Source organism: Mustela putorius, unplaced genomic scaffold, assembly GCF_011764305.1.
Source record: "Mustela putorius furo isolate JIRA1106 unplaced genomic scaffold, ASM1176430v1.1 tig00003834_pilon_pilon_pilon, whole genome shotgun sequence".
Taxonomy (NCBI): domain Eukaryota; kingdom Metazoa; phylum Chordata; class Mammalia; order Carnivora; family Mustelidae; genus Mustela; species Mustela putorius.
Window position 1 is genome coordinate 4752533 of NW_025421987.1, and position 12872 is coordinate 4765404.

Below are 12872 nucleotides of genomic sequence, written 5' to 3' on the forward strand. Positions count from 1 at the left end.
AGTGAGATCATGATGTCGCGTACACTTGCCAATGTTAGGTACAGACTCAATGGACTTTCATGCTCTTAGGAAAGCTATGTTGTGGGAGTAGTTGGCAGAAGAGCCTCTCAAATATTAGGCAACACTATAATTTGTATGACTTATTCAAAAGTAATTGCTGATTATAGCAGTATTCTTAAAGGCACGTGAATATCGTTAATGTGAAATCTCATATCATTTCTCAAAACTCCATTTAAAGACAATTGCCTAAGTTGTTTTAATTATGCTTTAGTATTCTAACCTATCCACCCATCTTGTTGACCTATTTGCTCTAGATCAACTGTCCTGGGCGTGTATTTTATTTTTATTCATTCAACAGAGAGATCACAAGGGGGCATAGAGGCAGGCCGAGAAGGGGGGAAGCAGGTTCCCTGCCAAGCAGAGAGCCCGATGCGGGGCTCGATCCCAGGACTCTGAGATAATGACCTAGGCCAAAGGCAGAGGTTTAACTCTCTGAGCCAACCAAGCACGTGTGTTTTTTAAATCAAGTTCTTGTGCACTAACTCTTTCTATCATGGGAAGAAAATAGTTTGAACAAGCAGATGAGAAAAGTCTTACCTTCTTATAGTACTAAGGGGAAATAATACTGTTGAAATTATTGCCTGTGAGTTTGGATCAAGATTCAATTATTAGACTGGTTTTTCCTTCCATAATGGTCAAAGAGAAGGAAACCGGAAGTTTGGAAAAGAGCTCCTAGAAGTTAAAGGAAGTTACCTCATAGGAGATGCATACTGATTCCATGGGTCAGCCAACACACATGAGTCTTCCTCCAGCTGCTTGGCATAAAATGTTTAAGAGAATCATCCTTATCCCTTTTGCAAATGGATGTGAGTGGAACCCTTCATGTCTAATAACAGCTTGCATTTCCAGTATGATATCCTACCCTTTTTTCCACAGACTCTAAACACCCCTTCGATTCTCTTTCCACAGTGGAACTTTGCTCCTGCTTTGTTTCCTTAAATATCCTTAGTCCTCTTCCTCTTAAGTTCAGAGTTCTTTCTTCTGTCATGTGTGCCCCCACGGCACTTGGTTCATATATGGCTCTGTAAGCGTAGGGTCTGTTTTATTACACTATTTCTGTTACTGTCTTTACCTTCACTACTTGCTGAGATTCTTTTTTTTTTTTTTTTTTTTTTTTTTTGACAGAGATCACAAGTAGGCAGAGAGGCAGGCAGAGAGAGGAGGGAAAGAGGCTCTCCGTTGAGCAGTGAGCCAATGCGGGGCTCGATCCCAGGACCCTGAGATCATGACCCGTGCCGAAGGCAGAGGCTTTAACCCACTGAGCCACACAGGTGCCCCACTTGCTGAGATTCTTAAGTGCAGGGGACTATTGTTTAGTCATCTTTGTTCCTGCCACATTGCAGGAAAACGCAAAATGCTCTCAAAATGTCCGTTTGCATTCTATACATTTGTGCATGTGTATGCTCAAACTCATTATCTAGAATGTTTTAAGCTTGAATGCAGATGTTTGTCCTGGTTTTCACTTCTGTAGCTATGTGTTGTGTGAGATAGTCACTTAAATTTGCTGGATGTTTTGTCTTGTTTATTAAAAGTTGCATTTTTCTAGGTGACTTCTAAGCTGCCTTACATCTTTATATCCCAAATATGTGTCTTACATCCTAAATTTGTAATGCAGCCTTTCAGTGTGACCTCGGGTTACTTTATCTCTTCATTAAATGAAGAAAACACTTCCAGATTCATGTGGTGGTTGTGAGGATTCAATGAGACAACATTTGGAGTGGATTTTTTTTTTTTTTTTAAAGATTTTACTTATTTATTTGATAGAGAAAGAGAGGGAAAGAGAATAGGCAAGGGGAGTGGCAGGCAGAGGCAGGGGCAAGCAGATTCTCCCCTGAGCAGGCAGCCTGATGCGGGGCTTGAGCCCTGAACGCTGAGGTCATGACCTGAGCTGAAGGCAGATGCTTAAACTACTGAGCCACCCAGGCGGCCCCTGGAATGGATTTAGATTCACTAAATGTCCATTCAGCAAACACACGTTCACTGAATATGTGCCTAGGTGCCATGAATTGTGCTGGTCCCAGGATCCCGTCTGTTCAGTGGAAGTTACAATCTAGAAGCCTTGCCTGGTACATAATATGAAGTCATTTCCTTCTTGCTTTCTCTCCCTGGCCTATCAGTTATCAGTAGTGGAATTTGGAATGGAATGGGGGAGACAACATTACATGTTTTTGTTTATTTCACCAATGATATTTACATCCAGAGATGAACCCTACTTTGAGAGCTAAAGTTAAAGCTCATGTCATTCTTTAGTAGGAAAGGGAATGACATGAATTTGGCAACAAGGCCAGAAGAGACCAGTCGAGATCAGATGGGAGCTGTGTGCTCTCAGAAGTATGTTGTGGGAGTAACTAGTCCAATGTTCTTTCAGCCTGAGAACAGCATTTAAGATTTCCTTATCTTATAAAGGAAAAAATCATTTCTGTTTAATCAGCAGAACCGAGTAAACAACAGGGACTACTTTTTCTAATGCAGCGGTTTTACTATGTATGTGTTACACACGACGAAACAATTGCGTAAGAAGGGTATGCTGTTGTTTTCAAAACAAGCCACCCCGTGGGTCTGGCCTCCAGGAAAACTGCCTACACGTTTTCAAAATGCACACTGGCCATCAGTCTGGACACTTCCATCCTGCCGTACTGGTTTGCCTCTCTTCGCCCCGTTTAGCACCAGGTCTCTGTGCCAGGCATCTCCGTAGAGCTGCAACTCTGGCTGTGCAACACCACACCCCTGGCGGCAAGGGAACAATCCAACAGTTTATTCACAAAGATGTGCTTGACAACAATTTTTTTTTTAAATTTTTTCTTTATTTATTTGACAGAGATCACAAGTAGGCAGAGAGGCAGGCAGAGAGAGGAGGGGAAGCAGGCTCCCTGCAGCGCAGAGAGCCCGATGTGGGGCTCGATCCCAGGACCCTGGGATCATGACCTGAGCCGAAGGCAGAGGCTTAACCCACTGAGCCACCCAGGTGCCCCATTGACAACAATTTTTTAATTACCAGGATAAGAAGGGCGCCTGGGTGGCTCAATTCTGTGAAGCCACTGAGTCTCGATTTGGGCTCAAGTAGTGATGTCGGGATCATGAGATCGAGCCCCGAATCCCCGTCCGGCTCTGCATTCAGCGGGGAATCTGCCTGAGATCCTCTCCCTCTCCTTTTCCCCCCTCCCCACCTTTCTTAAAGAAATAAGTGGGTTGAGCCGCTGCCTTCAGCTCGGGTCATGGTCTGGGGGTCCTGGGATCGAGTCCTGCGTTGGGCTCTCTGCTCAGTGGGGAGCCTGCTTCCCTCTCTCTCTCTGCCTGCCTCCCCATCTACTTGTGATTTCTCTCTGTCAAATAAATACATAAAATCTTAAAAAAAATAATAATAAAATAAAATAAAATACCAAGATAAGAAAGTCAGAAAACACTGGCTGGATTTTTCTTTTCAAGCATCAGCTATTTGGCTGTTGTGGAGTTTAGCTAAGGATGTTCATATAGTGAACTACATCAATAACAAATGACGGGCATTTAACTATCAAAGTAGAGGAAGAGTAGAGGGTAGAGGAGAAAGCATCTTCAAAGGCACAGAGATGAAAGGGAGTGTTCAGTGATGTCAAGATGGGCAGCGAAGCCGGATCATTGGCAGTGCCTGCAGGCAAAGCTTGGTGCCGTTGTGAAAGGTGGGACACTGCTCTGTGTGGGAGCCGCTGCGGGTTTGCAGGCAGGATGCTCCGAGTCTTGCCTGGGGGCTGGCATGGCGCGGCCCACTCCCCCAGTCTGAACCCCCTCAGGGCCTCGGTGCCTGCGGCAGGTGTCTGCAGGACTTTCTGCCATGTCCACCATTTCCACCACTCCTGGTCTCCAGGGTCAGCAGGTGGGACGTAGAGGCCTACCTCTGGAGCGACATGACCTTTAGGATGCAGAGCAGGGGGAGAATCTCTGTGGTCCTAGTGGAGAGAGCGTCTGGGCGGGGTCCTGGCACCTGAGCAGGAGACCACGAGGTGGCCGCACTGGAGGTGGCCGCACTGCGCTGTGGCTCATGGTTGCGGTGCAACTGTCTGAGCGCAGCGTTTTTCCTCATGTGTAGTTGTGGGAAGTGTGTGCCCGTGCAAATGTGATGAACTGAGCAGTGTGTCCGCTGATACCATTGTAACCTCAGTTATTTAACAGAAAGTCAGAGTTTAGTTAATATTCAGAGAATTGAAGTTATTGGTTACCCCTTCTAGACCTATTATATTAAGGGAAGAAACTGAGGAAATCTTGTCATCACAGATGTATGTGAGTAATGGAGATTAGGGAGGACTCTTCAAGATCTGCTCTTACTTGGGCACCTTTGGCTCAGGGCATGATCTCTGGGTTCTGGGATCAAGTCCCAGGTCAGGCTCCGGGCTCAACCAGGAGTCTGCCTCTCCCCCTGCTCATGTTCTCTTTCTCTCTCTTTCTGTCTCAAATGACAAATAAAACCATAAAACAAACAAACAAACAAAAAGATCTGCTCTTACTCTACCGAGAGGTGACAGTGCAGTAAGGGGACCTGGGCATGACTTGTCTAAAGGAAGTTCTTTTTTCTCTTGCTGGTGGTTGGTTTAAAAATTGGTATGTGACCCAAATCAAGTCAATGAGATACAAGAAGAGATTTCCTGGAGGCATTTTGGAAAGTTCTGTCCTCTTTTTGAAAGTGCTGATGAGTCACCAGTCTCTCCTGAATGTGAACAGAAAGCACTTAGCTCTGACTGGTACTGGAAACCATCTTCAGACTTCAAAGCCAAATCAGTTTAAAGCTCTGAGCTGAGAATAAGAACAGAAAGAACCAAGGTCTGGATGTCATGAGTGAGCCTTTGAAATCCATTTGACCTTGCAACCCATTCAAACTCTCGCTTTCCAGTTAAGATCATTAAAACATTTCTTTAAACTACAAGGGTTTAAATATATATATATGCTTCCTTTCTACTTCATGTGGAAAATGTCCCCTTTAGAATCATGCATGTCAGCTCTGCTGCTTTCTCCTCAGTCATTCCCTTGGGTCTTAGGTCATACCCACTTAGAAGATTGATACCTAACTGATACGTGTCTTCTTTACTCCCACCATTTTTGTTGGTAACTTCAATATCCTTGGAATGTCGTGTTCAGTCCTCAGGTCACGGATGGTGAGCTCCTACCTTAATGACCTTTACCTCTATTTCTCCTCAGCCCTCCTTTCCAAAGACACATTATCTTAAAATCTGCTACTCTCCTCCCAACTAAACCTGTTTGTTTGTTTTCTTGCTTCTTTGTTGGTTGAACGTCATCACACCCTTCTAGCTCTGGCTTGCGTTCTTGTCTAGCAATTGGTCAGTGCCTTCCTAGTGTCCCTTCCCTCCCTGAACTCGCCCAGAACCTCTGTTACCACATCCCTATTATCATCTTATCAACACTCTCTCTCCCTGCTCTTCCCCTTCGGCCTTTTACTAACTTTCAATAGCCCTTAGCTCTTGAGTGATTTGACCTTTATTTTTTAAGCTAGTGCTTCTGGGTCAGGTGTTACTAGAGAAAAAGCACATCATTAACCTGAACCCATTTAAGTGTGTTATTTTCACTTCATTGGGACCTAAGTACCATTCAATGTTCTTTTATTCCTAGTTTTCCCTGATATTGACCATTCAAAACTTTTACCTACTCTTCAAAGCTTTATCCATTCTTTCCCTCATTCTCCGCAGATCTCCTAGCTTCCTGTTTCACATAAAAAATAGAAAATAAAAGCTACCAGTATAACTTGCCTCACCTTCTTATCTCCAACCTTTGTTTCCCTTTCCCTTTATCTTTCCAAGTTCTGTCTCTGTCACTCAGGAAGGAGCCCTGCCCCACTTAGTGGAGAAGGACCCTTCCACGGATACCCTTGATCTTCCTAAGTTTTGCCTTCTCTAGAGTTTTAACTACTGATGAATCAGATCCGTGCATGTCGTCTGGGTTTACAACCTCGCAGGCTCTGCTTTCTCTCGTTCTGTTCTCATGGAGACTGGCACATGCCAGGTTTGTGCCGGCAGATTCAGTAGCAGTCATCTCCTGAGACACACTTTACCAGAGCAGGGGGTTCACAGAGGTCCCCATTCTCACCAGTTTTGGCAAGGGACTGAGCCGAGCTGTTGAAGGGTTGGTCTTTAGTTGCCTGAAGAGAACCCCCAGCAGTTTGCCCACTGGCCTCTATTTTCCCTTACCTCTGGGTGACTGAACTTTTGCCCCACATTCCTGAGCTCCCTGATCCCTGCTAGGATTAGAATTTTTGCAGAATTGTGCCTGCTTGGTTGGTGTTATCAGTTAGGTTGCCTTTTACTGCCAAACTCCTTTTGTAGTAACGCTGAGCAAAAAGAAATCTTGTTAGAAGGATGTTGGGGGCTCCAGCAATCCCTGAGAAACTGCAGGAAAAGTTGGGGAACAGGACCAGAAGCAGGGCCGTTCCTCAGGGTCAGAGGAAAGCAGCACAACAGACACCAGGTTAGGAAGCTGTGGCTTTGCCATAAACACTGTCACAACTACCAGAACTGTGGACAGATTCCGACTACCCTGTTTTCATTGTTATTCAAAATTCTGCCTTGAGCAAAAGTATCAGATTGCCTGAACGTGAGGGAGTCTCTTGCCTGTGTCATGACTGCTTGGGTAGGAGTGTAGACAGTGACAGGGAGAGATGGATCAATCCAGTTTCCTCCATGTCCCGCAGCAGGAGGTGGGATGCTTCCTCCTGTCGATAGCTGCCCTTTCAGATTTCCAGCAACCATGCACATCCTTCTTCCCATAACTAGAGCTATGAAAAAGCAGTTCCTGCCAATAACATACCTGAAAATGAACTCATCCTTTCCCTAATGCAACAAGAATCCTTGGGGCACCTGGGTGGCTCAGTGGGTTAAAGCCTCTGCCTGCGGCTTAGGTCATGATCTCAGGGTCCTGGGATGGAGCCCCGCATCGGGCTCTCTGCTCAGCGGAGAGCCTGCTTCCTCCTCTCTCTCTCTGCTTGCTTGTGCTCTCTCTCTCTCAAATAAATGAATAAATAAAACCTTAAAAAAAAAGAATCCTGACTTGCTTCATTTGATTATAAATTCAGTGGTTTGATTTTTCACCTCATTTACTTGGAAAGGGATGTGCTACCATTTTACTTATAACACAGGTAACATTTTACATCTTAAAATGGTAACCCCTCCATTACCTCAGAAAACCATTACGGTAAATAAGCAACAACAGCACATTTACTTAAAAATATGATTAAGTACCTCTGACCTAATTTCCAACTAATCTTCATCTTTTTATCTCACTACTCTTTTGGGGAGTTCAACGTTGAGGGAAGAACATTTCCTCTGTTAAACCAGACAATAACCCAAGGATTAGTAAATTTCTGTGAATATAAATAGGGAAGCACGAGACCACCAGCAAACACATACGAGTTCTCCCAATCTCCTCCACTACTGACTTCCTTTGAGTGTTGACACTTTTTAATCTACTCTTAAATGTGAATCCTAAAATGCACAATTATGGTATTCGAAACACCATGAGAGGACAAAATATTTCAGAGAAGTCTTCTAAATGGTAAACACAAATGCCTGCCTTTTTCTCCTTTGCTTCTAGTAAAGGGGATAGGAACCCCTGGAAGCATTGTTAGAACTCCTTATTTTCTTCACATTCTCTGTCATCACCATTAAGTCTTATGGGATTGGGTCAGTAGCTTGTTTACCTTCTGTTGCAGTCTGGCAAACTCAAAATAAATGCTCTCAATTAATATATTTCTTTAGACCATTGAGACTCTAGGCCAGGACACCAATAAAGACTAACACATCCCCAGTTGCTAGAATTTTCTCTGTCATCTTGTTAATCAGTGTTAAAAAGATAAAGCCAGGTACTTTTTGTTTGTTTTTAGTTTTTTGTGTGTGGGTTTTTTTTTTTTTTTTTAGTTTTTATTTAAATTCTACTTAATTGGGGTCCTGGGTGGCTCAGTCAGTTAAGTGATTGCGTTCAGCTCAGGTCATGATCTCAGGGTCCTGGGAACGAGCCCCACATCGGACTCTCTGCTCAGCAGGGAGCCTGCTTCCCACCCCCTCTCTCTGCCTGCCTCTCTGCCTACTTGTGATCTCTGTCAAATAAATAAATAAAATCTAAAAAAAAAAGAAAAAGGTTTAAATCCAGTTAGTTAACATATAGTGTAATATTAATTTCATAAGGTCAAATACTTTATCAGAAGTGCTCAACAGGCTTCTTCGAGCTTTAGGAATTGAAATGGCCTAGTTTATTAGTTGTTACTCCCAGGTAGACCTCAGTGGATATGAAATCTTGTTTCCCTAGTCTTTAATGTAGAATAATAGCACTCTATACTATTTCATAAATATTCAAGGATTTACTGATTAGAGTGATTATAAAACTTCATTAGTATATTAATTATTTATATGAACATCACAAGTTAATGATTTTTGCAATTCAAATTATTTTAGGTCTTATTTATTTACATTGCTATGTTAGAGTTTTTATTTTTATTATTTTTTTTTTTTGTCAGCCAAAGCTGCTCAGAATGGTCTTGCACTCCTGAGATTCTACTTATCCAATTCTTCATTTCTTCTCTCTTTCACACAGACCCTAGAGCTAGTTCCAACTCCTTTATCTCCTCACCATTTCTTCTCTGACAGTTGTCTCAGTTACATCTCTTGAATGTTCCATCCCATCTTGGTGTCTCCTTTTGGACGGCCTGAACTAATGCATATAACACTGATCCAAGAAGGCAGTGGTATCGTAATGTTGAGTGGCACACTGCTTGCCTTTGGTTTTCTAGTCATATGAGATAATTAAATCTCTTTGTTATTTTTTAAAAAATGTTTTTATTGTGAGTTGTAACATGCATATGGGGATATGTAGAAAGTAAAATTGTACAGTGTCATGAATTATCATCAAGTAAATGCTTATGAAACCACCAGCAAGTTCATGAAACAAGACATTTCTAGAACCTAGAAGGTCTACTAATGTTTCCTCCTAAACAGTACTTTCTCTTTCAATGAAGGAAATTCATCTACTAGCTTATGATAACATTTTCCTTATGTTTATTTATATTTTTCCCACCAAAGCAGCGTGCATACATGCATCCCCAAATAATGTACTTTAATTTTGACTTCTTTTTAGCTCTGTATAAATGGAATTTTTCTAGGTATTTCATGTCTGTCATCTTCTACTCATTATGTTCCTGATATTCATCTAAGCTCTATTATTGTATTTGTAGTTTAAAAACTTTTATTGCTATATGGTACTCCATCTTATGATATATGAATTTATTTATTCTTTCTCCATTGATTGAAATATGAATTATTTCAGGATTGGGGTTATTAAAAATAATGCTGTGGACATGCTTAGATTTGTTTCTTTGTGTATGTGGCATACGTTTGTTTGGTATAATCTAGTATTTGAATTTCTATTCATATGGAATATTTACCTTCACTTTAAGGAGAATGATGAGTTAGTTTCCAAAGTGGTTATACATATTTATACCCCCACCATCACTGCATGAGTATTGCTCTACAACTTCACCAAGGAAAAAAAGAGAGAGAACTCAAATAAATAAAATCATTAATGAAAAAGGAGTTGTTACAACTGATACCACAGAAATACAAAGAATCATAAGACACTACTATAAACAATTACACACCTACAAACTGGACAATTCCTAGAAACATAAAACCTTCCAAAAAAGAATCATGATGACATAGAAAATCTGAACAGACCAATTACTAGTAAGGAGATTGAATCTATAATCCAAAACCTCTCGACAAACAAAAGTACAGTACCAGAATTGTGAATTCTACCAATGGTGAATTCTACCAAACATTTAAAGAAGAATTAGTGTCAATTTTTCTCAGACTCTTATAGAAGAGGAGAGAATTCCTCCCAAATTATTTTATGTGACCCGCATTATCCTGATACCAAAAGCAGACAAGTGTGCCACAAGAAAAGAAAATTAAAGGCCAATGGGAGGCCTGGGTGGTGCAGTTGGTTAAGTATCTGACTCTTGGTTTTGTCTCAGGTTGTGCTTTCAGGGTCATGAGATTGAGCCCCATGTGGGGCTCTGCACTCAGTGTGGAGTCCGCTTAAGTTTCTCTCTCCCTCTTCCCTATGTTGCATGCTTTCTCTCTCTCAAATAAATAAATAAAAATCTTTAAAAAAAAAAGAAAAGAAGAAAAGAAAATTACAGGCCAATATCCCTAATGAGCATAGATGCAAAGATTCTCAACACAATATTACCAAAACAAATTGAACAATATGTTAAAAGGATCATAGGCCACAATCAGTGGGATTTATTCTGGGGATGAAAGGAAGGTTCAAGATCTACAAATCATCAATGTGACATACCACATCACCAAACGGAAGGATGAGAATCATGTGATCATCTCACTAGATGCAGAAAAAGCATGTGACAATATTCAACATCCAGTTATGTTAAAGACTCTCAGCAAAGTGAGTATAGAGGGAACATACCTCAACAGAGTAAAAGCCATTTATAACGCGCTCACAGCTAACATCATACTCAATGGTGAAAAGCTGAAAGCTTTTCTCTAAGGTCAGGGATAAGACCAGGATACCTCTTCTTGCCACTTTTATTTAATGTAGTAATAGAGTTCTTAGACAGAGCAATTAAATAAGAAAAAGAAATGAAAGCTGTACAGATTGGAAAGGAAGAAGTAAAACTACTACTATTTGCAGATGACATGGTGTCATATAAATAGAAAACCCTAAAGACTCCATCAAAAAAAGTTAGAACTAAGAAATGAGTCCAGTAAAGTTGCAGAATACAAAATCATCACACAAAAATCTGTTGTGTTTCTATGCGTTCATAGCAAACTATTAGTAAGGCAAATAAAAGAAATAGTCCAATTTACAGTTGCATCAAAAATAATAAAATCACTAGGAATAAATTTAACCAAGGAGGTGAAAGACCTGTATATTGAAAACTGTAAGACATTAAGGAAAGATATCAAAGGAGACACAAATAAAAGATATTTCTTGTTCATGAATTAGAAAAATTAATATTGTTAAAATGTCCATACCCAAAGAAATCAACAGATTCAATACACTCTCCATCAAAATTCCAATGGCATTTTTCATAAAAATAGAACAAATGATGTAAAATTTATTTGAAATCATAAAAGATCCTGAATAACCAAAGCAATCTGGAGAATGAAGAACAAAGCTGGAGGCATCATGCTTCCTGATTTCAAATTAAAATGCAGAGCTATAGTAATTAAGACAATATAGTATTGACATAAAACCAGCCAAATAGATCAGTGGAACAGACCAGAGAGCCCAGAAATAAACTCAGCAGGGCAAGAACATGCAATGGGGAAAAGAAAATCTTTTCAATAAATAGTGTTAGGAACATTGGACAGCCATGTACAAAATAGTGAAACTGGACCACTATTTTACAGCTACACAAAAATTAACTAAAAATGGATTAAAGAATTAAATGTGAGACCTGGTATCATAGAATTCCTGGAAAGAAACATAAGTGGTAACCTTCTTGGTATAGGTGTTACCTATGGCAAAGTTTTTTAAAAAAAATCTGACACCAAAATCAACAGCAAAAATGGAAAATAAACAAGTGGGACTACATCAAACTAAACAACTTCTGCCCAGCAAAGAATCAATCAGCAAAATGAAAAGGCAACCTACTGAATGAGAGTATTTGTAAATGATCTATCCAACAAAGAGTTAATGCTAAAATATATTAGGAACTTGTGCAACTCAATAGCAAAAGAAACAAAAAATAATGCAAGCAAAAAATTGGCAGATGATCTGAATAGACATTTTTTTTTTCCTAAAGAAAACATACAGATGGCCAACAGGCACAGGAAAAGTATTATATATCATTAATCATCTGTGAAATACAAATCAAAACTCCTCACACCTGTTGAATCGCTATTTTCAAAAAGGCTAGAAATAACAAGTGTTGGCAAGGATGTGGAGAAAAGGAAACTCTTGTGCATTACTGGCAGTAATGTGAACTGGTACAGCCATGATGGAAAACAGTATGGAGTTTCCAAAAAAATCAGAGGCAGAACTAACATATGATCCAGCAATTCTACTTCTGGGCATTCATCCAAAGAAAATCAAAACACTAAGCTGAAAAGATATATGTACCCTTATGTTCATTGCAGCATTATTTACAATAGCCAAGATATGGAAAAAACCTAAGCATCTATAAATGTATAAATGGATGAGGAAATTGATATATATATACAGTAGAACATTATTAATTCATGAAAAGGAATGAAATCTTGCCATTTGTGTCAATATGGGTGAACCTTAAGGATATTGTGCTTAGAAAAATTAGGCAAAGAAAGACAAACAGCTGTGTAAGCTCTCTTATATGTGGAATCAAAAATTAAGAAATAAATAAAATCAACTAATTAAGTTCATAGATACATCAAACAGATTGGTGGTTTCCAAAGGTGAGGGAGTGGGGATTGGGTGGGAGAAATGGGTGAACTGTTTTAGTTATTTTTTTAATAGTTTAAATAAATTGAATAAAAAAATAATCTCTCTCAAAAAAATTGAGATGGTTGTTGTTTTCAGCCATTTAAGTTGGGAACTTTGTTATGCAGCAAAAGCTCACAGATACAAACAAACTTATTTTAGAGTTGCTTTCTTTTCTTTTTTTTTTTTGGAAGATTTTGTTTATTTATTTGACAGCCACCCAGGCACCCCTAGAGTAGCTTTCAAATTGTTTTTAATCACTTATATTTTTCAAACTGACCAGTTTTTCTGTTTACTGCATCTGCTAATTTTCATCATGGTAGTTTATTTCTTCATGAATATTGTACTTTTTTATGGAGACCAAT

The 12872-nt window shown here is 40.0% G+C and overlaps 1 long non-coding RNA gene across 6 annotated transcripts in view; it reads left to right on the forward strand.

Moving 5' to 3' along the window:
- The window catches only part of LOC101676471, a 102505-nt gene that overhangs the window by 77944 nt on the left and 11689 nt on the right, over positions 1-12872 (forward strand). The window lies entirely within an intron of this gene.